The 27,372-nt window shown below is 42.6% G+C and overlaps 1 protein-coding gene across 1 annotated transcript in view; it reads left to right on the top strand.

Moving 5' to 3' along the window:
- The first annotated feature begins 25,203 nt into the window (after window positions 1-25,203).
- Window positions 25,204-27,372, top strand: part of Golga5 (golgin A5) — a 33,999-nt gene continuing 31,830 nt past the window's right edge. The window contains exon 1 of the mRNA XM_020174925.2: window positions 25,204-25,360. The gene's annotated coding sequence lies outside the window, so the exon portion shown is untranslated. The remainder of the gene's footprint in view (window positions 25,361-27,372) is intronic.

Here is a 27,372-nt window from a genome sequence, read left to right as displayed (position 1 = left end):
GAAAACTGTAGATGCAATATCCTGAATCCTTTCAACAATGAAACACTTTAAATATATATTTATAGATACACATATAGTCTAAATGCTTTTGGCGATTCGAGGGATGATACCCAGGACTTTGTGCATGCCAGACAAGTGGTCTACCACTGACTGACGCTCCAGCCCCACACACATTCTAGATGTACATATAAAATACATGTTTATATGTTAAAAGCCACTTTTTTTTTTTTTTTGCAGTACTGAGGTTGGAACTCAAGGTCTATACCTTGAGCCACTCCACCATCCTTTAGTGTGTGTGTGTGTGTTGGGTTTTTTCAAGATACGGTCTCATAAACTATTTTCCCCTGCCTGGCTTCAAACCTTGATCCTCCTGATCTCTGCCTCCTGAGTAGCTAGGATTACAGGAATGAGCCACAGGGACCCGGCTGTTCCTTTCATATATAACATGACTGGTGGTATAGATGAGGTTACCAGTTGTGTTTTACTTCATGTAACTATCTGGTTTGATTTTGAATTGGTGAATTTGTTATTCCTGAGTTACATACCCAGGCCAATGGCAAGAAATAGCACATCAACCCTGCCACTCTCCAATCCTGCTGGAACCTAGAGAATAATTCAACTGAAAGATTTTAGGTGATTAAATCCTCCCACCTCTCATCTGATTTGGCTTCAGATGAGAACACTGGAACCCCATTAAAAGCCCAAACATATGAGTTGTGGACACAGAAGAAGAGATGTAAGCTAAAGGCAGAGGAAACATATCTGATAAAGTAATAGAAATTTTTCCAAATTTTGAGGACTAATTGACCATTAAGTTACAGAAGGCTTGTAGGATTCCAAACAGACAAGACAAGAATAGAACCTCCCCATGTCACATGATAGTTAAAGCATTACATATTCAGAACAAGGAAAGAACACTGACAGCTACAAGGGAGTAATGCCAAGTCACCTACAAGGGCAAACCCATCGGAATAACAGCAGATTTCGCAACAGAAACTAAAAGCAAGGAGGGCATGGAATGATGTATTTTAAGCTCTTGAAATCAAAACATAACTTACCAGAACCTTTAGGACACAGGAAAGGCAGTACTAAGAGGCAAGTTTATAGTTATGAGTGCCCCCATTAAAAATCAGAGAAATTGCAAATGAATAACCTAACGATGCACTTCAAACTCATCAAACCCAAAAGCAGTATATGGAAGAAAATAACAAAGATCAGGGCAGAAATTAATGAGATGGAGGCTAAGAAAACAATGTAAGGAATGAATGGAATGAAAAATTGTTTTTTAAGGAGAAATAAGACTAGCCAACCTTTAGCTAAAACAACCAAAAGAAAGAGGGAGAAGACACAAATTAACAGAATTAAAGCTGAGAAAGGGGATGTCACAACAAATGTCAATGAAATCCAGGGGAGCTTTAGGGAGTACTTCAAAAATCTGTATCTAATAAACTGGAAAATCCAGAAGAAACGGATAATTTTCTAGATGCTTATGGCCTACCAAAATTGAATGAATAGGATATAAACCACCTAACAGATTTATAACAAGCAATGAAATTGAAGCAATAATAGTCTCTCAACCAAGAAAAGGCCAGGATCAAATGGATTCACTGATGTCTACCAGACCTTTAAAGAAGAACTGGTTAGACACTAGTGGCTCACGCTTATAATCCTAGCTACTTAGGAGGCAGAGATGAGGAGAATCACAGTTCTAAGTCAGCCCTGGCAAATAGTTTGTGAGACCCTATCTCAAAAATACCCAACACAAAAAAGGGCTGGTGGAATGGCTCAAGTAGTAGAGCACCTGCTTTCAAGTGTGAGGCCCTGAGTTCAAGTCCCAGTACCACCAAAAAAAATAAAGAATAACTAACACCAATGCTTCTCAAACTAGTTCATAAAATAGAAAGGGAAGGAACTCATTCTATGAAGCCGGTATTACCCTGGATAAGCACACAACAAAAAAGAAAATTATTGACCAATTTCCCTGATGAACACAAACACAAAAATTCTCAACAAAATACTTTCAAACTGAATTCAACAACATGTTAAAAAGATCATACGCTATGATCAAGTTGGTTTCATTCCAGGAATGCAAGGATGATTTGACATATGCAAATACAATATGATAAATAGAATCAAGGACAAAAATCAGACGATCATCTCAAAAGAAGCAGAAAAAAACTTTGACAAAATTCAACATCTCATGAAAGTCTTGAAGAAGATAGGAACAAAAGGAACGTATGTCAACATAATAAACCCTGTATACTATAAACCTATGACCAACATTGTCCTAAATGGGAAAAAAATAAAACCAGTTTCTCTAAAGTCCAATCTCTAAAGTCAGGACTGAGACAAGGGTGTCTGTCCATTCTCTCCACTCTTACTCAATATAGTGCTATAATTCTTAGCCAGAGAATTACATAAGACAAGAGAAAGAAATAAAAGAGATACGAATAGGAAAGAAAGAAGACAAATTATCACTATCTTCACTATTATCACTATTTTCAGATGGTATGGTCCTCTACTGATAAATTAATGTACAAAAATCAGTGGCTTTTCTAATACCAATAATGAGCAGGCTGAGAAAAAAAATCAGGAAAACAATCCCATCCACAATATCCTCAAAAAAAAAAAAGACAGTCTCTTTAACAAATGGTGTTAGGAAAACTGGGTGTCCACATGTAGAAAACTGAAACTAGATCCCTATCTCTCACTCTGTACAAAAAATTAAAAATGAATCAAAGATCTTAACATAAGATCTAAAACTTTAAAATTGCTAGAGGGAAACATAAGGGAAAACCTTGAAGTTATAAGCATAGTTGCGAGGGAAGCAAATGGCAGAAGTGACTTTGGAAATGTAAGAGGAACAAATAATACAAGAATGTGCAGGGAACAAATGGCAGAAGTGATTATATTAGATGAGACACACGGGAATGCAACCTTAAAAGTACACATCTAAGGAGACTAAGGAGCAGGACCCTCACCCAGATAAAATATAGAGGTCTTTCGCCTAGATAAGGGAAATATCTTTAAAAACAAACATCCAGACGGTTGGAGGTGTGGCTCATGTGGTAGAGCACCTGCTTGGCAAGCACAAGGCCCTAAGTTCAAACCCCAGGACCACAAAAAAAAGTGATATTAAAAGCAAACATTCAAAGGGACAAGAGACAGTCTCCCCAAGGAAAGTAACACAGCAAACTCCAACCAAGATAGCAAAAGGGAGTTATGAAATGCAAATGGTGAGGGTTACCAGGGTAGCCAGAGCCAGTCATAATATGTAAGTGGTGGGCCTTAAGGACAGGATGGACTAACAAGACCCTTCTGGAATATCCAGTTTGATAAGGATGGGGGTGGGGTAGCCAAATGGTCACGTTCAGTGAGAAGTTAATTAGATGATATCCAATTACAGATGTAGCTTCAAAGTAGGGTAGGGGGAGCCTAAGTCAGACAGAGCCCTATGTCATCCCCTAGACTTCAGCTGTTCCATGGCTTAGCTCTTTCACTAAGCTTCACCCGTCAGGATGCTTTGCTATCCTTTCAACAAACTTTGTGCTTGCTTTACTCTTAACTCCTAGTCTGGTGTCTTCAATCATCCACTTCGCCAGGACAGGAACTCAGGATCAACAATCCATATCATAGGTAATACTTTTCTGAAAATAACTCCTGTTCCTCAGAAAATAAGAGCAAGAATTGAAAAAATGCATCAAATTAAGAAGCCTCTGAAAGCAAAGGAAACAATCACCAGAATCCAAAGAAAACCAACAGAATGGGAGAAAATCTTTCCCAGTTATTCATTGGATAAAGGATTAATATCCAGAATATATAAAGAACTCAAAAAAGTAACCACCAAAACAACAAATAATCCAATTAATAAGTGGGCAAATAAATTAAAAATACGATTTCAAAAGAAATACAAATGGCTAATAAACACATGAAGAAATGCTCAATGCACTTACCATAATGCAAATGCAAATCATAACTACACTGAGATTCCATCTCATCCCAGTTGGATTGGCTATTATCAAGAAAAAAACAGCAACAAATACTGGCAAGAACAGAGAGGGTGAGGGGGTGGTGGAGATGGAAACTGAATTTTATACATTATTGGTGGAAATGTAAATTAGTGCAGCCACGATAGAAATCAGTATAGAGATTCCTTAAAATACTAAAAATAGAACTAACATATGATCCTGCTATACCACTCCTGGGCATCTATCTAAAGGAAGGTAAGTCATTATACAGCCGAGATATCTGCACACTCATGTTTACAGTATCACTGTTTACAATACCCAAAATGCAGAATCAGCCTAGGTGCCCATCGACCAATGAATGAATAAGAAAATGTGGTATATACACTCAATAGAGTATTATTCAGCCATAAAGAATGATGTTATGTCATTTGCGGGAAAATGGATAGAATTAGAGGGCATCATCAAAAAATAATAATAATAAAGAACATTTGCCATTTGCTGCAATCCTAGCTACCCAGGAGGCAGAGATCAGGAGAATCATGGTTCTAAGCCAGCTCCAGGCAAATAGTTTGTGAGACCCTATCTCAAAAAAAAAACAAACCCCATTACAAAAAAGTGCTGGTGGAATGACTCAAGGTGTAAGGCCTTGAGTTCAAGCCCCAGTACCGAAAAAAAGATTATATATTTGTTTATTTCTGTGCCAATCCTATAAGGTAAGCTCAGTGGTAGAACTTTTGCCTAGCATGCAAAGGGCCCTGGGTTCCATTCCCAGCATTGAAGAAAAAAACCCTAAAACATCCAAAAGAGAGGGTAAGGGTGTATATGAATATGGTAAAAGTACTTTATTCACATGTATGAAAATGGAATTATGAAACCTGTTAAGTATTGGTTAAAAGGTGTGAGGAAAACAGTCTTTTTCTATCAAAGTGTGTCACCATCTTAGCTGCTTGCAGTTCCAGGTTCTTGTTCACCAAGCTCTGTTTTCACACTGAAAATCACTACGTACCCCACCCCCAAATTCCAAGTGTAGCCAGCCAGACTGTGCACCTGAACTTGACTAGTCTGAGTAAAGGGGGCAGGGCCCCACCAAATCCAGGATAAAAATGTGGACCTGTGGTCTGCTCTTCCTGTGTGCTGTGCCCGTGTGCCTGCACACCCTTCTGCAGAAGTAAATTTTGCCTTGCCAAGATATTTCTGTTTCTGTGTCTTCAATTGTGACCCTGGTGGTCTTCAGGGGTCTTATTTCTAACAATTTGGAGGCTTGTCCAGGATAATTTCATCTAGGAGAGGTGCTCAGAAGCCCCTTCCCCCAAGTGAGATGCTTCCCTCTGCCTTGTTGTGGTGGCTTCAAGGTATTGGCGACTGGTGCTCTTGGACTGGAAATTCATTCTGGGCCTGCATTATCTTGGCAACAAAGAGAGAAAGGGCCTTAGTAAGCACCTTGGTGACCAAGAAATTCTGTGCACAGTCCAGGGATGGTAAGAAATGCCATTGACTGGCAAAGTATTCCTTGGTGGTCGGGGAAGATCTTGGAGGCTGTGTGAGAGTGAACAAAATGGAATGAAATGTGTCTGAGACATGGGGCGAGTGTGGAGTCCCAATCTGCAGTTCCATAGATATCCAGGTGACTACATACAGTTTAACAGCTGTCCATACAGCCCTAGTCGGGGATTTACACCGACCTGCTTATTGCCAAGTAGTACCACCAACTGGATATTGTCCCACAGGGGAATTGATCAGAGACATACGAAGCATGTAGGGTAGTGTGCAAGACACCTCCAGGAAGTTAGGAAGGCTGAGCATCTACTGGGCATTCTCACCAAGGAGGTAAACCCGGACAGGGAAACATCGCAAATAAAAAGAGCTCTAACGAGGGTGAAACTAATCTAAATGGCACGTGGTTGAGGTCTGGAGCTGCTTCTCTCCTAAGCTGATTACCACCTAATGCTAAATCTCTAAATCTGCCTAACCCTCTACTAACAGTTAACCCTTTTAAGTCTTGCTTTCAAGATAGGACACTTTTTCCATTACAGACACATCAAGACCAGGAGGGGGAACAGGTCATATCAGGTCACTGCAGGCGGCAACCATGGGCTGGCACGTTTGCTCTCCTGGTCAAAACACCATGAGGTCGGGATAATGGACCCATGCCCTCCACCTCACGTGCACGTAGGCTGGAGGGACAGACAGGGAATTTTCAATATCCTGTCTAAGCTTTTCTTTATCTCCTACAAATGCCCATGTATTTAAAATTGGGACCTTAGTTTTCCAGGATGTTGCATTAATGAAAAGGCAACCAGACAGCCCCCTTCTTGGGTTCTGTTATGGATTCAATAAGGCATTTGGGTTTTTAGCTTTTTTTATGATTATAAGGGACTCCTTCCCTAAAATTAACTCTTGACAGGCTAATTCATTCTACCTTTTCCATGCTTACTAAAATAGCCAGATATCACCAGTTTTATTGGAGATGTAATCCCTTTTCCTCATTTGTCATGCAGACTGTGATTTTAAAAAACAAACAAACAAATTGTTGGTGTACTTTTAAATTGATTTTGAGTTTCTACCATTTGTCTAACTGGGAATTTTATTTTTTTTTATTGTTTTATTATGCATATGTGCATACAACACGGGTCATTTCTCCCCCCTGCCCCCACCCCCTCCCTTACCACCCACTCCACCCCCTCCCTCTCCCCCCCACCCCCTCAATACCCAGCAGAAACTATTTTGCCCTTATCTCTAATTTTGTTGAAGAGAGAGTATAAGCAATAATAGGAAGGAACAAGGGGTTTTGCTGGTTGAGATAAGGATAGCTATACAGGGCATTGACTCACATTGATTTCCTGTGCGTGGGTGTTACCTTCTAGGTTAATTCTTTTTGATCTAACCTTTTCTCTAGTTCCTGGTCCCCTTTTCCTATTGGCCTCAGTTGCTTTTAAGGTATCTGCTTTAGTTTCTCTGCGTTGAGGGCAACAAATGCTAGGTAATTTTTTAGGTGTCTTTCCTATCCTCACCCCTCCCTTGTGTGCTCTCACTTTTATCATGTGCTCAAAGTCCAATCTAACTGGGAAATTTAGATTCTATTTTGGTCTTTAGCAGGGAAGGGATGCTATATATTGAAACAGGCGGTTTAAAGAGATCTGTTGTATTTTGCATAAAAATTAAAGGCCCTGAGCTTATCTTGCTGCTACCCTAAGGAAAATGCTAACTTACACATTGAAAGGTTTTTCTATGAGTGCACTCTAGTTGTTTTTATGTGTCTTTGTGTGTATGTCTATTAGTCTTGCATTTCTGATTGTTCTGGTATTCCAGGTCATCTATGTGTGCATAAATTGACATTTATGGCATGCCTAATTTAAAACTTTGTTTTGCAATATGTGTGTGTTTAAACAACACTAAAATGATTCTTATTATAGAGTCAATATAAAGGAATTGCTGATTCTGTTCTCTTCTCTCTCTCTTCTGCTACTACTTTTTAAAAAAACCAGGTTTTCAAGGTTTTATTTCAACCAGGTCTAACCAAAACACAGGCATTATCTTATAGGCAGTAATCATGATCTGTTTCATACTGTCTTAACATTCAACTCTTTAATAATTGGATGTGTCTTCATAGACATTGGATGTGTCTTTACTTGTATAGACAAAGAGTTTAAAAATTGCCTTTCTTCATGGGTCTATATAGTAAAAATGAGGCTAAGTAAGAAGACAATTTTATTTCAATTTAAAATTCTTATAAAAGTTATTTTAAAATACAAGTTACAAAGTCAACAAGTAGGAAGGATATAAAAAGGTATTGAGTATGTGTTTGGAAAAAAGTTAAGGTAGAAAGAGTGCTTTTGGATGAGAAAGAATTTTGTAAAGAAGGGTTTGCCCTAAAGATTGTTCCAAATAAAGAGGGATAAAGACAAGCCATCAGAAAGTTCAGAATGTCATATAAAGGTCCTGAGTGAGTCTTAAAAGTATATGATAGATGGAGTTTATAAAAGTTTATGTGTGTAATTAAGTTGACTGTAATTTAGGAGTTATTTAAGGAATTTCCTAAAGTCAAAATATTGCTTGTGGAACTCATCAGGCTTTTGACCCTTTAGGAAACTGAGTCCTAACTAAAATGTCTTTTCAGTGATTTTAATACATTTATCATGCTAAAAATATGTGGGCTGTATGTCTAAATTTCATTTAAATGTTATACAAAAGTTTATGGGGTTAAAGTTATAAAAGTTGAAAGTGACCAACACTTGGTCAATTAAAAAAATATTAACAATTCTATCTGGGACACTAACACTGTCTCCTTAAGCTTGTAAGAGGTCTACAAGCTTTGCTAAATCTTACTCTAAAAGTAAAAATGTAAATTAACAGCCCTAGTAAGATAAAAACAATGCAGGCTATTGCTTCCTATGGGGAAGCAAATGTGGCTTATTTTAGGGTAAAATACACCAAGGCTGTGGGGGCATTTCTCTTCCCTCTACATGCCTATAAGTTTATCCCAGCTATAAGAAAAAGTATTTAAAAGAGCCATAGTTCAAAAAACATCATTTGCTTATGATAAAGGTAAAAGTGTCTTTATATTTGATCGTGAGGCTAGTACTGTAACTTTTTAGAATATAATCTTTGCTTATGGATCAGTTTCTCTGAAATTATGAGCTCAGTCTCTCTTCAGCTCTATCATCCCTTAGGAAACAGGGACTGCTGGCCCAGACTCTACCACTCGAATTTCCAGTGCATCTGCACTGGGGGGAGATTACATCCAGATCCAGACTTGAAGTGGAGAGAAACTCATCCATCCTGGGAGGGATTTTATTGGGTGTTACTCACTACTGAGACTGTAGTATGTACCACTGAGAAGGGATGGATCCACTACATCTGAATAAAATGAGCTCCAAGGAGGAACAATGGACTGTGTCTTCAGAGCCTGGCAACACCAAAGTAACTTTTAAAAGATTACACTGGTACAACCACTCTGGAAAAAAATTTGGAGGCTACTTAAAAAGCTGGACATCGATCTACCATTTGATCCAGCAATACCACTCTTGGGGATATACCCAAAAGAATGTTACTCCAGAGGCACCTGCACATCCATGTTTATTGCGGCACTATTCACAATAGCCAAGTTATGGAAACAGCCAAGATGCCCCAGCACTGACGAATGGATTAAGAAAATGTGGTATCTATACACAATGGAATTTTATGCAGCCATGAAAAAGAACGAAATGTTATCATTCGCTGGTAAATGGATGGAATTGGAGAACATCATTCTGAGTGAGGTTAGCCTGGCTCAAAAGACCAAAAATCATATGTTCTCCCTCATATGTGGACATTAGATCAAGGGCAAACACAACAAGGGGATTGGACTATGAGCACATGATAAAAGCGAGAGCACACAAGGGAGGGTTGAGGATAGGTAAGACACCTAAAAAACTAGCTAGCATTTGTTGCCCTTAATGCAGAGAAACTAAAGCAGATACCTTAAAGCAACTGAGGCCAATAGGAAAAGGGGACCAGGAACTAGAGAAAAGGTTAGATCAAAAAGAATTAACCTAGAAGGTAACACCCACGCACAGGAAATCAATGTGAGTCAATGCCCTGTATAGCTATCCTTATCTCAACCAGCAAAACCCCTTGCTCCTTCCTATTATTGCTTATACTCTCTCTACAACAAAATTAGAGATAAGGGCAAAATAGTTTCTGCTGGGTATTGAGGGGGGGAGCGGGAGGGGGTGGAGTGGGTGGTAAGGGAGGGGGTGGGGGCAGGGGGGAGAAATGAACCAAGCCTTGTATGCACATATGAATAATAAAAGAAAAATGAAAAAAAAAAAAAGATTACACTGTGACTATTTTCCCTTTTTCATTTGGGAAACTGTGTATTTGCCATTGTCACCCAAACATCTTCTCCTTTGACTGTTAAGTTTGATGCATGCCTTGTACTCCCTGTGGTGATCCCCAGAGACGACATCAACTCCGGGCTAAGACTATATATATGTGCTCATACCTGGCCCTGGAGAGGACGATCATGATGATTTTGATAAAAACTTAGATGGGCCATGTGGGGGCTGGTCAGACATGGGGTGGACCACACAGTATAAGGGTCAGACCTCATCAGCCTATGGGAAACAATTATAAAGTAAGATCCAAATTAGTAGAGCTCTCCCTAATTGCCAACTCTCCCAAAGCCACCCCCTTTTGTTGGTCATAGATGACCCATTTACCATGACCACGGAGCCTTCTATCTTGAGGTAGTATGGATTGGGAGCTGATATCTCTGGAAGAGACCCAATAGGTACATTCCTTTTGTGATTAATTAAAAATACTACACTGATGATAGGCCCATATCTCCGACACCACCCCTCAAACCTAATAGTGAGCATGCCAAAGTAGCTATAGTGGAGGTTAAAGATTGAAAAAGAGACCATTCCTATTAAAACTGGTTATGGGGAAACTAATGAATGCCTGGTTGAAATGGATTAAATATTCCACCTGCACCTTAAACAAAAGTGAAGTTATGTTACTCATGTGTGACAGGAAAGCCAGAGCTAAAAGTTGTCCCTTTCCCTTTGGGATGGACCTCAGATTCTGCTAAAATAAAATATATAATAACACTCTTCCAAAAGAGGACGGCCTGGGACAATGAGTCTTGTATGACCTTGTCACTACTGTTTCTGGAGGTGCAAAAGCTACCCTGGTTGATTAGACCCCCATCCTAAAACTCCAACTACACCTCGTGCCTCTCAGAGTGGGGGAGGAATTAAAGTTCCTGGGAAACGCATCAGGGTGCAGTGAAGGCTGGTCCTTTGAAGAGATGAGCAATAAGTCTACTCTAACTGTCGCCAGGGCAGGAGTCTGGTGGTATCATGGTGGACCTTTACTTGAGGTTCTTCCAGTCAAATGGAGTGGGACTTCACCCTAGTTCAATTGGCTACCCCTTTCACCCCAGCATTCCAGAAACCTAGACCTTCCCTAACCAAGGAAAGACAGAAACGAGATCTTGTTTCCCCTGGAGGGTCATTTGACTCCCACGTCTACACTGATGCCACTGGGGTCCCACAAGGAGTCCTTGATGAAGTCAAAGCAAGAAGCCAGATAGCAGCAGAATTTGAATCAGCACTATTCTAGTGATCCACTATTAATAAAAATGTGGACTGGATTAACTGTATTTATTATAACCAGCAGAGATTTGTCAACTATACTAGGGACGCAGTGAGAGGAGTTGCAGAACAACTAGGCCCCACCAGTAAGATGGCATGGGAAAACTGAATGGCTCTAGGCATGATTCTGGCAGGAAAAGGGGGGGGGGGTAATGTGTCCAGACAGGGGGTGAATGCACCCAACAACACAGCTCCAGATGGGACCATAACCAAGGCTCTCCAAGGCCTGACAGCCCTGTCAAATGAACTGGCTAAGAATTCAGGGATAAATGACCCCCTTACTAACTGGCTAGAGCAATGGCTTGGGGAATGGGAAGAGAGGTGATGACCTCAATCTTAACATCCCTCCTTGTTGTGATTGGGGCAATGGCTCTAATTGGGTTTTGTGTTACACCCTGCATATGAGGACCATAGAAACTGGCGAACTGCCCAAACTAAACAAACTCCTGTATCATACCAATTATTCTTGAGTACAGCTGAAATAGTGAGTTGATAATGTTAAATGAGTTTGAAGAAAAGAACAGAAAATAAAAAGAGGAGGGAACTGTGAGGAAAAGTCTTTTCTATGGAAGAGTGTCGCCATCTTAGCTGTTTGCAGTTCCGGGCTCTTGTTCACTGAGCTCCTTTTTGCACCTAAATTACTACCTACCCCAACCCCAAATAACAAGTGTAGCATTAGCCAATCACAAGCAGACTGTGCACCGAACTCAACCAATCCGAGTAAAAGGGGCAGGGCCACACCAAGTCAGGGATAAACATGCGGACCCGTGGTCTGCTTGAGCTTGTACACCCTTCTGTAGAAGTAAATTTTGCCTTGCCGAGACAGTTCTGTTTCTGTGTCTTCAATTGTGCCCCGGTGGTCTTCAGGGGTCTTATTTCTAACAAAGGGAAGGAGGGGGACCAGAAAGAGCATGAATTCTAGCAAAGTGCATCATATGCATGTATGGAAATATCACGATACCCCTTTGTACAACTAATATATGCTAATAAAAATGTAAAAGAAAAGTGCCATTTAAGTTTTTAAAAATGAGAGAAAAAAAGAGACTCCACATGAACTGAACTGGGACCTATGGTAGACCACAGATCTATATTTTGTGCTGAGTTCTGTGAAAGAATCTTTCTGCACAAGAGAAAAGTGGGAAGGTTCTGAGTTGGAAAAGATGAACCCTGGGGTTACCAATTTTCAAGTGAAATGAACAAGTTCACGGTCTGACTTCAAACTCATGGAATCATGCATAGCTTTAGGCTTCAGCCTCCTTTCTCTGGTGTTAATTGGATATAGGAGATTTAATTACTTTGCGTTCTGAATTGCAAAAGTGAAGTACATTCTTTCTTTGATCCAGATTGAGGAGAAGAAGAGGGAGAGAGGGAGAGGGGGAGGGGAAGAAGAGGAGAAGGAAGAGGGAGAACGAGAAAAAGAAGGAGGAGGAGGAGAAGCAGAAGCAGTGGTAGTAGTGGTGGTTTGGGTTTTCATCTCTAGCCAGTGGATGGTCCATTCTAGAGGGTGATATTTTTACATTAAAAAGTTTTATATTACTTTCTTTTTTTTTTTTTTCTTTTTGTGGTATTGGGGCTTGAACTCAGGGCCTTCACTTTGAGCCCCTCCACCAGCCCTATTTTCATGAAAGGTTTTTTGAGATAGGGTCTCACGAACTATTTGCCTGGGCTGGCTTCAAACCACAATCCTCCTGATCTTTGCCTCCTGAGTAACTAGGATTACAGGAGTGAGCCACCAGCACTGGCTTTTTTTTTTTTTTTTTTTTAAAGAAGCATATACTCATTTTCAAAAATTGGGAAAACAGAAGAAAATAAAATTAACTCTTTTTTATTACAAAGAAAAGGTAATATTTTCATTTTGGCTCTGGGTAGAGACACACCTGTGAGAACCGTGGACTTGGGTGTACCCTCACATTACCAGTTCCCTTGAACTTGTTCTGTTTAGGTTTTTGCTCCACATCCACCCAAAACATCTCTTGTCCAGATCCCCTGGACTTTTTTTTTTTGGTACTGGGACTTGAAATCAGGGCCTACACCTTGAGCCAATCCACCAGCCCTTTGTTCTGAAGGGTTTTTTCAAGATAGGGTCTCACAAACTATGTGTCCAGGCTGGCTTCAAACTGATCCTCATGATCTCTCCTCCTGAGTAGCTTGGATTACAGGTGTGAGCCACAGGCACCTGGCTCACCTTGACCTTCACATTGTTGAATTTCTCAGTTTCGTTGCAGAATTTGTTTTTACGGAGGTGAAATTCATATAATATAATCATTTTTAATCTACGATACAGTGGTATTTCGTACAATCACAATGTTGACAAACACCACTTCTGTCAAATTCCAAAACATTTTCTTTTTTATCTTCCCCAAAGAAAACTCTATGCCCTCTAAGCAGTCACCTTTCTCCCATCCTCAGTCCCCGGAAATCACCAGTCCGTTCTTTGTCTCTATGGACTTCTCGATTCTAGATATTTCCAACATATGGAATGACACCCTCTCACAGAGTTTGTTGCAATCAGTCAATTCCTCTTCCTTTAATCATTTTTGAGACAGATCAGAGGGTCCACCGCTCCCTGGGATACTGGGACAGGAGTTAAGCACTTTTAAGCATTATTAAACACTATTAAGTACTGTAAAATGCTACTATAATTGTTAGTTCTATGTTAAGAGTTCATTAAGTCTTTATTGTAAACACCCTTTTAACACTTTCCATTAATGATTAAAACTGTTAATCCTGGGTATTTGATAGGCTCTTCCTTTATGTGAGGTGAATGCGATAACCACTACACTATGGAAACCTGCTAGGCTCTTTGTCAGTCTTATGTGGGGAACTGTCCCCATAGCAGAGCCTTTACTGGCAACCAGCCAGACTGTCCTGATGTTTCAGACACTTTACAATCATTCTGAGGACACTCCAGCCATAGCAGAGGACCACTACAACCATGGCTGCAGACACATTCCAGTTGTGACCACTCCAGACAGCTTGCACCAGCCTTGGAAAATAGCATTCTACACAAAAAAAGCTTCAGAGAACTTGAGATGGCCCTGCAGCTATTCCCACCCAAGCCAGAACGGGTGGCTTCCAGGGGCTCAACAGAAAGTTTGTGACTGGTGCAGACTACAATCCTTCATTTGCATGAAGAGCTGTGTTGTGATTGGTCCTTATGTGAGGCTTCTGACTGGTGTGCACTACAATCACTTCATGCATATACCACACCCATGCTACATCCCTTTTTTGCTCTAAAATCAGACCACTTCAGGGGATCCTCTTTTGTGGGACCTCAGTAATGTTGCAAGAGCAGGCCTCAGTAAAGACTTTCTCCTGAGTGGTCTCCAACTTGTGATCATTGTCACATGAAGAAGCCATAGCATCAAAGGCCGTGCCAGAGGACATCAGTGACAGAGGTAGCAGTGGTAGAGACGGCTGCAATAGCAAAGGCAGCAGCAGTTGTAGGGGCAGCTGAAGAGGCCAGGAGAGCAACTGGGGACAAGAGCTGTCGTGTATGAGACAATGGTGGTGGGCAGAAGTACTGAGGAGGCAAAGAGACCATAGAGATGTCAGACTGTGAAGACAAAGTCAAGGGATTAGGGCCCAGTCTCTAGAACAGTTCCAGAGAGCTGCCAAGCATTTTGTTTCAAGGGTCTCCTATACCCCAGGCTCGAGAGCTGTAACACTTGCCCTTATCAGCTTCTGCCAAGGGTCCAGTGACCCAAAGCTGAAGAGCCACCACACTTAATTAGTCAACACTTGCTGCTGCCTGTGTGAGCTACTGCTAGAAGTCAAGGACTGCCACTTAGCTGCTCTGTGTTGGGCTATTAGTAACCAAGGCTCTGAGCTAGATCCCACCTGAGCACCTAGAGTTCTAAGTTTTTGACTTCAAGAGCTGGGAACCATAGTCTCTAGTCCTTAGGGCTATGAACTGTAAGTCCTTAACACTCAAGGGCCTGGAACTGCCAACATGGATGAAGCTACCCTTTGCCTACCTGTGGATTTCCATCTAGCTGCAGCAAAAGAACCATCTACCATCAGTTTGTGACACTTTCTTTAAATGGCTTCCAGGACACCCCACTTCCATTTTTTCCTCTCACCTAAGTGGTTCCCTCCACTCCTTGACCTCTAAACATTGGTGGCTCCTGTGTTCAGTCCTGTTCTTCTTACCTCTGTCCCACTCACTTCCTGGCTGATCCATCTAGTCATGATGGTGATGTGCCAAAGAACCCAAGCTTGGATCTCTAGCTGGGATCCTCCCCAGGACTCCAGACTCACCCCTCCCTTTGTCCACCTGACATCTCCACTTGGCACGACACACTTGTCATGTTCAAGTCTGAGCTCCTTGTCTCCCTGCCCCCCCTAAACCGGCTCTTCCCCCCAAAGCCTGCTCTTTCCCAGTCTTCCCCACCTAATTCATGGCAAGCCTCGCCTTCCAGGTGTTCAAGCAGAAACCCTTAGAGCACTCAGCCCTGGGGCTTCTCTTTCTCCCAGTCTCCATCCAATCTGTCAGCAAATCCTACTGGTCTCAAAGCAGACCACTTCTCACCACCTCCCTCCCTTCTCACCAGGGTTATTGCAATGGCCTGTGTACAGCTCAATGGCCTATAACTAAGTCTACTCCTGGCTTTGGGCCTCTGTAGTCTAGTCTCAATGTATTGGTTGAAGATATCCTGGTACAAAACAGGGTAAAGCATTTCTATGCTCAAACCTCTCTAATCACTTCCCAGCACTTTTAGAATGAAATGCAGAATCCTCAGCATGGTCTAGAAGGACCTGTATTACCTGAGGCCTGCTCACCTCCCCACCACACCTCTCTGCCTCCTCTGCCCATGTCTCAGGGCCTCTGTACTTACTTACCCCTCTGCCTGAAGCACTCATCTGCTACCATATCTGCAGAGCTCACTTCCTTAACTAATTCAGGTCTTTTGTTTGTTTGTTTGTGGCAATACTGGAGTTTGAACTCAGGGCCTTGCTCTTGCTAGACAGGTGTTCTACCATTTGAGCCATGCCCCACTCCTTTTTGGTTCTATTTATTTTTCAGATAGAGCCTCACATTTTTTCCAGGGCCATCCTGGACCCTGATTCTCCTACCTATGCCTCCTGTGGTAGCTGGTATTACAGATGTGCACCACCATATCCAATTTTTTGGTTGAGATGAGGTCTCACTAAATTTTTGTCTGGGCTGGCCTGGAACTGTGACCCTCCCAGTCTCTGCCTCCTGAGTAGCTGAGAGTACAGGCATACACTATCATGTCTGTTTCAGGTACTGACAGAAGTGTCTTCTTCTCATTTAGGCCTCCTGAATAACCCTATAGGAAGTTGTAACCTCCACTCCAAACATCATTGCTCTCCCTCCCTGCTTTGTGCTCCTCTGTAGCACTTGGCCACCATCTCAGATGCCAGCAACTTGACTCATTTTATCTGTCTCCCTCACTAGAATGGAAGCTTCATGGGGGCAGGGATCTGGATCAGCTATATTCACTGCTGACATTCCCACAACCTAGATTTGTACCTGCCACATATTTGTTAAGCTGTTAACCAAAGAAAAACTTTTCTGAAAGATAGTTTTAGAAAGAAAACAAGGTTCCACTAATCAAGGGACAAATTGCTTATTGTTCATATGAAGGCAAGACCTTTCAAAGATTCCACTTTCCCTAATTCCCTGCCTTAAGAGGCTCCCAGGTACCCTGAGAAGAGGTGACATGATCTTGTAAAGTCAGTCCGAGGCCTGCCTCTACTACTACCCAGGGAGAGGATGGACAGAAGATGGGTCATGCCCTCCTGCTGGGGCTACCAAATTGAGTCAGATTTGCTCACTCATTAATTCACCAACTCATTCCTTCCTCAGGCTTCTCTTACAGGACTTACCACTTGGTTGTAACTGCCAGTTTGCTTGTCTACCCCAACCCATGCTAACTCAACTCTTTGAGAACAGGTCTCTTGATCTGAGTCTTTATTGCCTAGCCCTGTGCCTGACATAGACGAGGCAACTCAACAAAAGGGAAGTGAGTGGATGGTTGGAAGACAGATTGACCAGAGCAAAAGAAGGCCAGCAACTGGGGGATTATAAGGTAGGTCTTCAGAATAGTGAGGAGACCCATCTGCACAGAGCAGAGGGTACCTGTGGGGGAAAAGATCATCTAGCCAGAAGAGAGCAGGCCAGTTGGCAGGGATGGAGATTGAAGCAAGTACACATATATTTGGCCATGTCCTGTGTTGGTCCTCATACAGTTGCCCTACTTGCATTCATATGACGTATCTCTAAATCACAATTAATGACCAGTTTATAAGGGAATGATATTGGTGGACCATGTCACCTGATTCAGACATCTGTTCTCTCTTCCCTTTGACTCTGGGACCAGAGAGCTGCCACTTTCCACCCCTCCTTCCTGAGACTCAACTCCTTCTCCAAGCTCCTGACTCCTGAGGGAAGGAACTGGTCTGGCCTTGAACTTTGGCTCCACCTCCTGACTTCCAAAGTACCACACAGTTGCAAAGATGGTATCTCCCCTGAGGAGTGATGAAGACCCTCTTTTTAAGAACTGGGAACTCCACTAGGCTTTATTATGCCTGTGTGGGGGCCTGCTTCCAGCATTTCAGCAGAACAGTTTACCTTCCTATTCCTGGAGTCCTTGAAAGCTAAGTAGGGAAGCCTCCTCAGGTGAGTTTGGGGAGGGAAGAGGCAGATCGGCCTTGCGGGAAGACAGGCTGGATGGACAGCGCCAGGGAGGCTATGGCAAGTCCCAAGTACTAATTTTGGCTGGAGCTGGCAATTGTGGACTTTGGATAAAGGATAATGCACAGAAGAGAAAACTCATACTCATCAATCCAGGTACAAAACACATACATATTTTAAGTCTTAAGCGCCCTCTGCTGCTGAAAGTTAAAAATGCACAAAGAGGCTCACCATTTCATTCTTGAGATCTGTGACAAGGAAGTAGAACCACTGAATCTTAGAAGCTGAAGGAACAAAGGAGTAGTCCAGTCGCAAAATCCCCAGGGAAAGCCTGCAGGGGATGAGCAGGTGGCCTAAAAGAGGGGTGCAGGATACTCAGAGGGGCAGGGCTGGGCAGAATTGCTGATTCAGAGTAGACCTCTGCAGGGCACAGAACAGGCCTATGTTTAACGTTAGTAGAGACAACTAAAGGTGGCCAAAGTGGTTGTATCACACTTCTGAGACACTCGACTCGCTTCCACGGCTTCACATCCTGATCAGTTCTGGTGGGAGTGCGATGGCTTTAATTTGCATCTCTCATGACTAATAATGTCGAACGCCTTCTTATGTGCTTAGATTTTTCTCTTTTGACGTGCTTAGTTAAGATATTAGTCCATTTTTATTCGAATGAGTGCTCCTTTACTTTTATTATTGACTTGCAGAAGTAGCTTTTATATCCTGAATGTGAATCCTTTGTCAGATATATATACTGCAAATATCTTTTCCCGAGAGTTGGCTTTCCTTTCTCTTAATTTTTTTGATGAAAATAAACTCTTTAACAAACTTCAATTCATTTATCTTTTCTTTTGTAGCTAGTACTTTCAGTGTATGTCCTGTATAAGGTGTTTTTGTCTGTCTCAAGGTCATGAAGAAGTTTCCCTCTGTTTTGCAGTAGCTTTGCCTTTTACATTTTGATCTGCAATCCTTTTGGAATTTATTTATTTATTTTTGCTTGGCACAAAGTAGGAGATAAAGTTTATTTTTGTCGGTGAATATTAAACTCAGAGTTTATAAATTTTATTTTTTGTTGTTGGGTTTTTTTTGTGTTACTAGGATTTGAATTCAGGGCCTATACCTTGAACACTCTGCCAGCCTTTTTTTGTGTGTGTGTAATTTTTTATATTTCCTCCCAGATTGAATGAGTCATGAGTTCCTTTATTTTTTTTTTGGCGGTAGTGGGGATTGAACTCAGAGCCTCATGAAAGTGCTCGACCACTTGGGCTCTGCCCTGCAGTGCTGTTTGTTATATATGCAGCTGATTTGCTAGTTTTAGCTTCTCTCAGTCTCTATTGGGAAATGTCTTTACCTTGCCTCCATTTTTAAAGGAAAGTTTTGCTGGAAATAGAATTTTTCTTGTTATTCTCCGCAACACCTTCAGTGAAGGGGACGCTGTTTCTCACGCTCCCTCCCTTGCTGGAATGAGGTTTTCTCTCTCGCTCCTTGGTAATTACTGGACCTAACTGGGCTTACCTAGGGGCGACTGGAGATTCAGAAAAGACACAGGATAGACAGACAGACAGACAGTGGGGTCAGGTGTGTTGTACACTTGGCTGGAGACGCCCAACCCTCATTGCTTCTCTTCTCTATCTTGATTCTTTAAGGCCTTTCTCCCTGCAGCTCTTTAAAACCTTGCTTGAAACCTCTTTCCTTAGGCTGCACTGTCCCATGCTTGCTCTCAGCTTATCTTTAGCTTAATGTCTCTTAAAGTCTTTTGCCCCAGGCTTGCACCGTCTCATCTCTCTAGCTCTCTCAAAGCCTCGGTGCTCAAACTTGCAAACAGCCACGCCTACAACCTGCATGTGCACAACTCTTAAAGTCTTGTCCTTAGACTTGCACGGTGCACTGTCCCGTGTTCTCTTTGGCTTTTCTTTAGCTTTCCTAAGCCCTCTGTATGACGTTCTTTCTCAGCTTTGCTTTCTGAAGCCTATGTTAAAGTTCTCTGTGCAGACTTTCTATCAGCCCCTCTTTAGCACTTTCCCTTTAGTAACTTTTCCCTTCCAAAAGCTTCCCACACAAAAAAGCCCAAAGTAAAGCCCTCAAAGCAAAAAGCAGAAAGCAAATGCCTTTCTTCCTTCTTTAGGGATCTTTTCTAGCAGCAAACAGGGTGGAGCAGGGGAGGGGTGTGACATTGAATAGAAGAATCCTGTGTTCCTGCTTCTCTGAACACAGTTTAGGAGATGCAGCTGTCATGCCTTTCCCTGTTTTGTGGCCAGGGGCTGTGCCTATCTTGGCCTACAGGTAAAAGCAATGAACTGCATCTCACCTTGCTTGTGTCCAGCTCCCGTAGGCTTTAATCCACTCCCCACCCTTCAGAATGTCACCCCACTGCCTTCAGTCTTCCATTGGTTCTGAGGTGGTCAGCACTTCCTGTTTCCCTGTGGGTGATGAGCCATTCTTTTCTTGCAGTCTTTAATATTTACTCTTTGTTATGTACACAGGTGGGGGGTCTCTTTAAGTGTATCCTACTTAGAGATCATTGGGCTTCTTGGCGGCACAGATGAATGTTTTTATTGAATTTGGGGAGTTTGGAGCCAATTTTTTTCTTCAAATATTTTCCTCCTTCTGGATTTGCCATTACACATATGTTGGTATACCTGATGATGTCACATAGGTCTCTGAGACTTTCTTTCCTCCTTCTTTCTCTTCATTGGACAAATCGTATGGATTGATCTTCAAGTTTCATTATTCTTTCTTCTGCCAGCTCAAATTTGCATTGAGTCATTCTAGTGAAATTTTCATTGATTATTTATTATATCTTTTCAACTCTAGAATTTCCATTGGTAGAATTCCTAGCTCTCTCTTTTTTGTTTTTTTTTTTTTTTTAAATTTGGTGAGCCATTGGTGTCATACTTTCATTTAGCTCTTGGAACATATTTATGATCATTGCTTTAAAGTCTTAATATGCTAAGTCCCACATTTCATAGCAGCTGTGCTAAGGTTCATAGTCAGAAATGAGTAGGTGACTAGGACCCTTGCCAGACTCTCCTGAACTTACACAGCCTTGCACACTGCCTCCTAGACCACCACGCAGCTTATCAAAACTCTCTCTGGCTATCTTATTACCTGGATGTCTCTCCCAAGCTCCCAACATGCCTTCTGGTCACAGTTTATCTGAGCATTATCACAACCCAGGCAGCTGTGGCATTGGCATTCCCAGCTAGGCCTTCTCCTTGGTCGAGTACCTTTCTGGTTCCACAACTAATTAAGTCACCCCCTTCCAGCTGGCAAATATGCTAGTTTTCACATCTTACCGAGCCCTGACTGAACTCTTTCCAGTGGAGCTAAGAGAGAGAACGTGGGCATTGTCTCAGGTAAAATGTCACAGACACTTATCTAATGTTTAGTAGTTTTTCTTAAATAAACACTTCTGAATTTGTGTCATACCTGTGGTCAATTTCCAGGGAGTTGAATTGTAAGTAGAGTATTTGTCAAACTCCTCACTCTGCCATTCTGGAAATCACAATGCAGCTGTTTGTTTAAAACTTTATCTCCCTCAAAAGAACAATGCAGGAGGTATCACAATACCTGACTTCAAACTATATTCCAAAGCAATAACAATAAAAACAGCATGGTACTGGCACAAAAACAGACACGAAGACCAGTGGAACAGAATAGAGGACCCAGATATGAAGCCACACAACTATAACCAACTTGTCTTTGACAAAGGAGCTAAAAATATACGATGGAGAAATAGCAGCCTCTTCAACAAAAACTGCTGGGAAAACTGGTTAGCAGTCTGCAAAAAACAGAAACTAGATCCATGTATATCACCCTATACCAAGATTAACTCAAAATGGATCAAGGATCTTAATATCAGACCCCAAACTCTTAAGTTGATACAGGAAAGAGTAGGAAATACTCTGGAGTTAGTAGGTATAGGTAAGAACTTTCTCAATGAAACCCCAGCAGCACAGCAACTAAGAGATAGCATAGATAAATGGGACCTCATAAAGCTAAAAAGCTTCTATTCATCAAAAGAAATGGTCTCTAAACTGAAGAGAACACCCACAGAGTGGGAGAAAATATTTGCCAACTATACATCAGACAAAGGACTGATAACCAGAATATATAGGTAACTTAAAAAACTAAATTCTCCCAAAACTAATGAACCAATAAAGAAATGGGAAAGTGAACTAAACAGAACTTTCTCAAAAGAAGAAATTCAAATGGCCAGAAAACACATGAAAAAATGCTCACCATCTCTAGCAATAAAGGAAATGCAAATTAAAACCACACTAAGATTCCACCTCACCCCTGTTAGAATAGCCATCATCAGCAACACCACTAACAACAGGTGTTGGCGAGGATGCGGGGAAAAAGGAACCTTCTTACACTGTTGGTGGGAATGTAGACTAGTACAACCACTTTGGAAAAAAATTTGGAGGCTACTTAAAAAGCTGGACATTGATCTACCATTTGATCCAGCAATACCACTCTTGGGGATATACCCAAAAGACTGTGACACAGGTTACTCCAGAGGCACCTGCACACCCATGTTTATTGCGGCACTATTCACAATAGCTAAGTTATGGAAACAGCCAAGATGCCCCACCACTGACGAATGGATTAAGAAAATGTGGTATCTATACACAATGGAATTTTATGCAGCCATGAAGAAGAACGAAATGTTATCATTCGCTGGTAAATGGGTGGAATTGGAGAACATCATTCTGAGTGAGGTTAGCCTGGCCCAAAAGACCAAAAATCGTATGTTCTCCCTCATATGTGGACATTAGATCAAGGGCAAACACAACAAGGGGATTGGACTATGAGCACATGATAAAAGCGAGAGCACACAAGGAAGGGGTGAGGATAGGTAAGACACCTAAAAAACTAGCTAGCATTTGTTGCCCTTAATGCAGAGAAACTAAAGCAGATACCTTAAAAGCAACTGAGGCCAATAGGAAAAGGGGAACAGGTACTAGAGAAAAGGTTAGATCAAAAAGAATTAACCTAGAAGGTAACACCCACGCACAGGAAATCAATGTGAGTCAATGCCCTGTATAGCTATCCTTATCTCAACCAGCAAAAACCCTTGTTCCTTCCTATTATTGCTTATACTCTCTCTACAACAAAATTAGAAATAAGGGCAAAATAGTTTCTGCTGGGTATTGAGGGCGGGGAGAGGGAGGGGGCGGAGTGGGTGGTAAGGGAGGGGGTGGGGGCAGGGAGGAGAAATGAACCAAGCCTTGTATGCACATATGAATAATAAAAGAAAAAGGAAAAAACAACAACAAAAAAAACTTTATCTCCTGGAGCAGGAGAGTCAACCACTTCCTTCTCTAGGAGTCAGCACCTCTGGTGGCAATTAGGACCTTGCACGGGGCAAGGTTGTAGCCTTTCTTTTGATTTTGCTGTTTCTCTGGCTAAGCCAGCCTGGCTCCAATGACGTCTGTGTGGTCAGTGTCCAGATGCTGACTCTCTAAGGGGGAGAGTATAAGTAGGAACTCTTAAAACACTCTTGTGTGTGTGTGTATGTGTGTGTGTGCGTGTGTGTGTGTCCATTGCCATTTTTTTGATGTGACAGATTTGACTTTGCCTCAACTTTTTCCATTTTCACCCCTTCACTGGCAAAGAAAGTGCTTCTGGAGTCACACTGACCTAGGTCGGAATTCCAGATGATCTACTTACTCCCTGTGCGGCCATGGGCAAATAACTAAATGTCACTGAATTTCAGTGTGTTCTTCTGTAAAATGGGGGATCTATGAGTCAGGTTTCATTATGTAGGGCTGTGGAAAAAACAGCCCTACATCTTGGTGGCTTGTAACAGCAAAGGTCTATTTGTCACCGGTCTGACATGCTGGATGTGGGCTGTTCCACATCTTTTTCCTTTCAGGATCCAGGCTGAGGAAGCAGCCCCACTTGGGACATGTATTCTCATGAGAGAGGAAAAAGTCCAGGAGAGCAAGTGGAAATACATCACAGCTGTCTTCTTAGATGTAGAAAAAAGACATTTCTGCTTACCTTCCATTGGCCAAAGACATGTCGTCTGATCAAGTAAGGCATCTTTGAAGGTGGAAAGGCTACTCCTCTGGGATGCATATGTAGTCAAGTGACAACCAGTGGTGACAAGTAATTCTTGACAGGAAGAGCAATTTAATACCTGGGAATAACAATACCACCTACTACAGAATAATAACATCACCTTCAATAAGGTGGTTGCAAGAATTAAATGAAGCACATCTGATGCTCAAATGAGTATTTGGCACTTAAAAAGGGCTCCATACATGTTAGATGCCATTATTATTATTACCATTTGGTGCTGCTGGAAGTTTTCCTCTTCGCTGGACCAGGCTAAACCTGACTTAGGAGGAAGAAAAGGAGGAGTTGTAATTACTGCTAATATTTAATTTGGAGACAATAAAACATTGAGTCTATGGAGCACAGGTTTTGTTTGCTTGCTTGTTGGTTTATTTTGTTTTGTTTCTCTGGTAATGGGAATTGAACCCAGGGCCTCATGCATGCTAAGCAAGTGCTCTATCATGTGAGCCACATCCCCAGTCCTTGAAGCACAGGTTTTGGAGTAATGTGGACCCCTTAGTAGTGCAGATGATCTTAGATAAGCTACTTAGTTTCTTTAAGCCTTACTTTCCTTGACTTCAAAATGCAAATACTGGGGACTATGATGTAAATTTGTTACTAGGGTCAAATTAGCCCAAACCTCTTCACATTGTAGGTGATGAGTAATTGGTGAGTTACTGAAGATATATATTACACTAACTTCAAACATTCTATGCACCGTATGCAGAACACAACTACAAAGCTGTCTGGAGAGCCTTTTGCTGGCCTTATCCATCCTGCAGATCTCAGCTCAGGTATCTCCTTGGCAGAGACCGTCCCTGACACTTAATGTAGTTCCCCACCACAAGTCACTTCTCCCTGTCTTCTTGCCTTTACAGTTCTGGCCCTGAAACTGTCTTGTTCATTCGTTTACGTACTATCGCTCTGTTCCTTGAAAGTAAGCTTCATTAATTCAGGGATCATGTTTTCTGTATCCCCATCCTCTGCTGTGGGCCTCAGCATCTTCATCCTTAAAACCATGGGGAACTGAGGATGCAAGGTGCAAAGGTAAAACGAGGCAGATCCAGCAGTCTCACGCCCCGCCTCACTGCGGGCACAGCCTCTATTGCCCACGTGGCCGGCTCTGAGCCACGCCCTCCTATAGGCGTGGCCTCCAATGTTGTGCGGGCCGCGTGCAAGCTGTCGTACGCTGGAGGCAAGCCACGTCACACGCACGCAGGCGCTGTCCTCCTCCCGGGTTCGCTGTAGGCGTAAGGGGGCGTGGCCAGACGCGAGGCCCCCCGCAGCCGTCGGCGCCGCCGCCTGAATCGCCTGTCGTTGTCTGGCGGCTCTGGGCTTCCCTGCTGCTCAGGCAGCTCAAGGGCCACTCTGTTTTGGGGTCCTCGCCGCCCTTCCACGTCTCCCGGAAGAGGTAGTCCGGCTACGGCAGGTCCTGGAGCAGGCTTACTGAGCCCGGGCCCTCTCTGGGCTGGCTGCTGAGGGGGCCCGGCCCAGGAGGGCGACGTGGCCACGGTGCAGCTGTTAGGAGTCCTCAGGTGAGGGCGGCGAGAGTCAGGGGACGGGACAGGTCTACCTAGACTTTTACGGCCCTAGGAGCGGGGTGCCGGCCTCAGCCGAGACTGGTCTCTTCGCCTTTCCCGACCGGCCAGTCTTTACTCGGTTGGGGACTGAGGAAGGCGACGCGGGAGGCCCCTTAGGCTTCACATGGCGGTTCCTGCTCTGTCCCCGACTGCTGCCTAGTCTAGCCTCGCTTCCCGCTCCAGAGGCTTGCAAGAGGTGGGTGGGGGCGCACTGGGGGTCTCTCCTCGCCTATCTTGCATCCACGGTTGACAGACTCCCTTGGGCCTGGCTGACTGACCGCCGGCGTCTCCTCCTCCTCTGGCCTTTGGGGCAGGTCCTGCCCGGTTAGTATACAGATCCCTGCCCGTGCTCGCCCACCTGTTCCAGAACAATCACTGAGGGCTTTATTTTATTAGGTAGTCAATGTCAAGGTGCACTGTGGTGTTTTAAAGCCCTACTAACTTTCAAGTAGGAGACAAGATAGGAGGAACCAATGTATCATTGGGGCCGGGCGTGGTGGGGCACAGCTGTAATCCCAGCTACTCGGGAAGCAAAAATCAAGAGGAGCAGGCAAAAAGTTCGTGAGGACCCCTCTCTCCCCCATCAGAAAAAACCAGCCATTCCTGTCATCTTAGCTATCTGGGAGGCATAGGTAGGAGGATCAAGGTCCAAGGACTCCCCTGCCCAAAACTTGGAGACTCTACGTGAAAAATGACTAAAGCACAAAAAGGACTGGGGGCGTGGCTCAAGGGTAGAACGCTTGCCTAGCGAGCTCAGGGCCCTGAGTTCAAACCGTAAAGTACTGCCAAAAATTGGTCTTTTTTTTTTTTTAATGAGGAGAAGCAATTTGCCTCCAGAATCCAGCAATGTTTACTTAAGAATAATACTTTACACCTGCATAGAGTTTACTAAGTCAAAGTGTTTTGCCTGGACTTTCATTTGATTTCACATAAACTCTGAAATACACAACTGTGATACATTTTATTTTATTCACTTGTTTTGGCGGGGCAGGGTTTTGAACTTAGAACTTTGAGCAGGCGCTCTCTCTACTGTTTGAACCATACCTGCTGTTCATTTTTTTCTGGTTATTTTGGAGATGGGGGGGCGGGGTCTGCTAATTATTTCCCTGGACTGGTCTTGAACATGATCCTCCAGATCTGTCTCCCAAGTAGCTAGGATTACAAGCATGAGCCACTAGCACCTGGCTATGTAATGCATATATGTATTTCTTTGGTAGTACTGGGGTTTGAACTCGGCCTCAGACTTGCTAGGCAGGCGCTCTCCTGCTTGAGCCACTCCACCAGCCCTTTTTTGTATTGAATATTTTTGAGATGGGATCTTGGGAACTGTTTGCACAGGCTGGCCTTGAGCTGTGATCCTCCTGATCTCTGCATCCTTAGTAGCTAGGATTACAATTGTGAACCACTGGTCTCTGGTTTGTAATATATTTTACAAAAAAAAAAAAAAACAGTTTAAAGGGTGAGTTTCTTCCGAAGGAAGTTACGTAGGTTTTGATTTTGGCATTGGACTGACATAGATTTCAGTATTTGAAGTGCCATCTAAGCTCTGGGATCTTTCTAAATCTTATCCACATTTTTTTGTTGTTGCTGTTTTTTAAAGTATGTTGCTGCATGTTACATAATATGATTGTAAAAGATTTGCATGTAGTATTGTTTGCACAGCATCTGGCACATAAAATTAATTCCATTCAGTAATTTTATGAATGTCTGTGTGTGTGCTAGAGGCTAGAAATTCATTGGTGAGCAAAACAGACATAGTGTTTATCTGACTGCTCTCCCTTCCCCCAAAAGGAGAGACAGATGGTTTAAAAAACAACACATAATTATAAAATATGAAGGGCTGTGAGGCAAAAGGAAGAGTAGGAACAGAATGTTATGACCTAATTTAGGTGGAAGGAAAGAGAACTCTGAAGCAAATGCCATTTAAATAAAGAGCAAGAGTAAGAGTTAACTGTAAAAGAGTTCTG

This window comes from Castor canadensis, chromosome 3, assembly GCF_047511655.1.
Source record: "Castor canadensis chromosome 3, mCasCan1.hap1v2, whole genome shotgun sequence".
NCBI lineage: Eukaryota > Metazoa > Chordata > Mammalia > Rodentia > Castoridae > Castor > Castor canadensis.
This window is presented reverse-complemented; position numbering and strand designations above follow the sequence as displayed.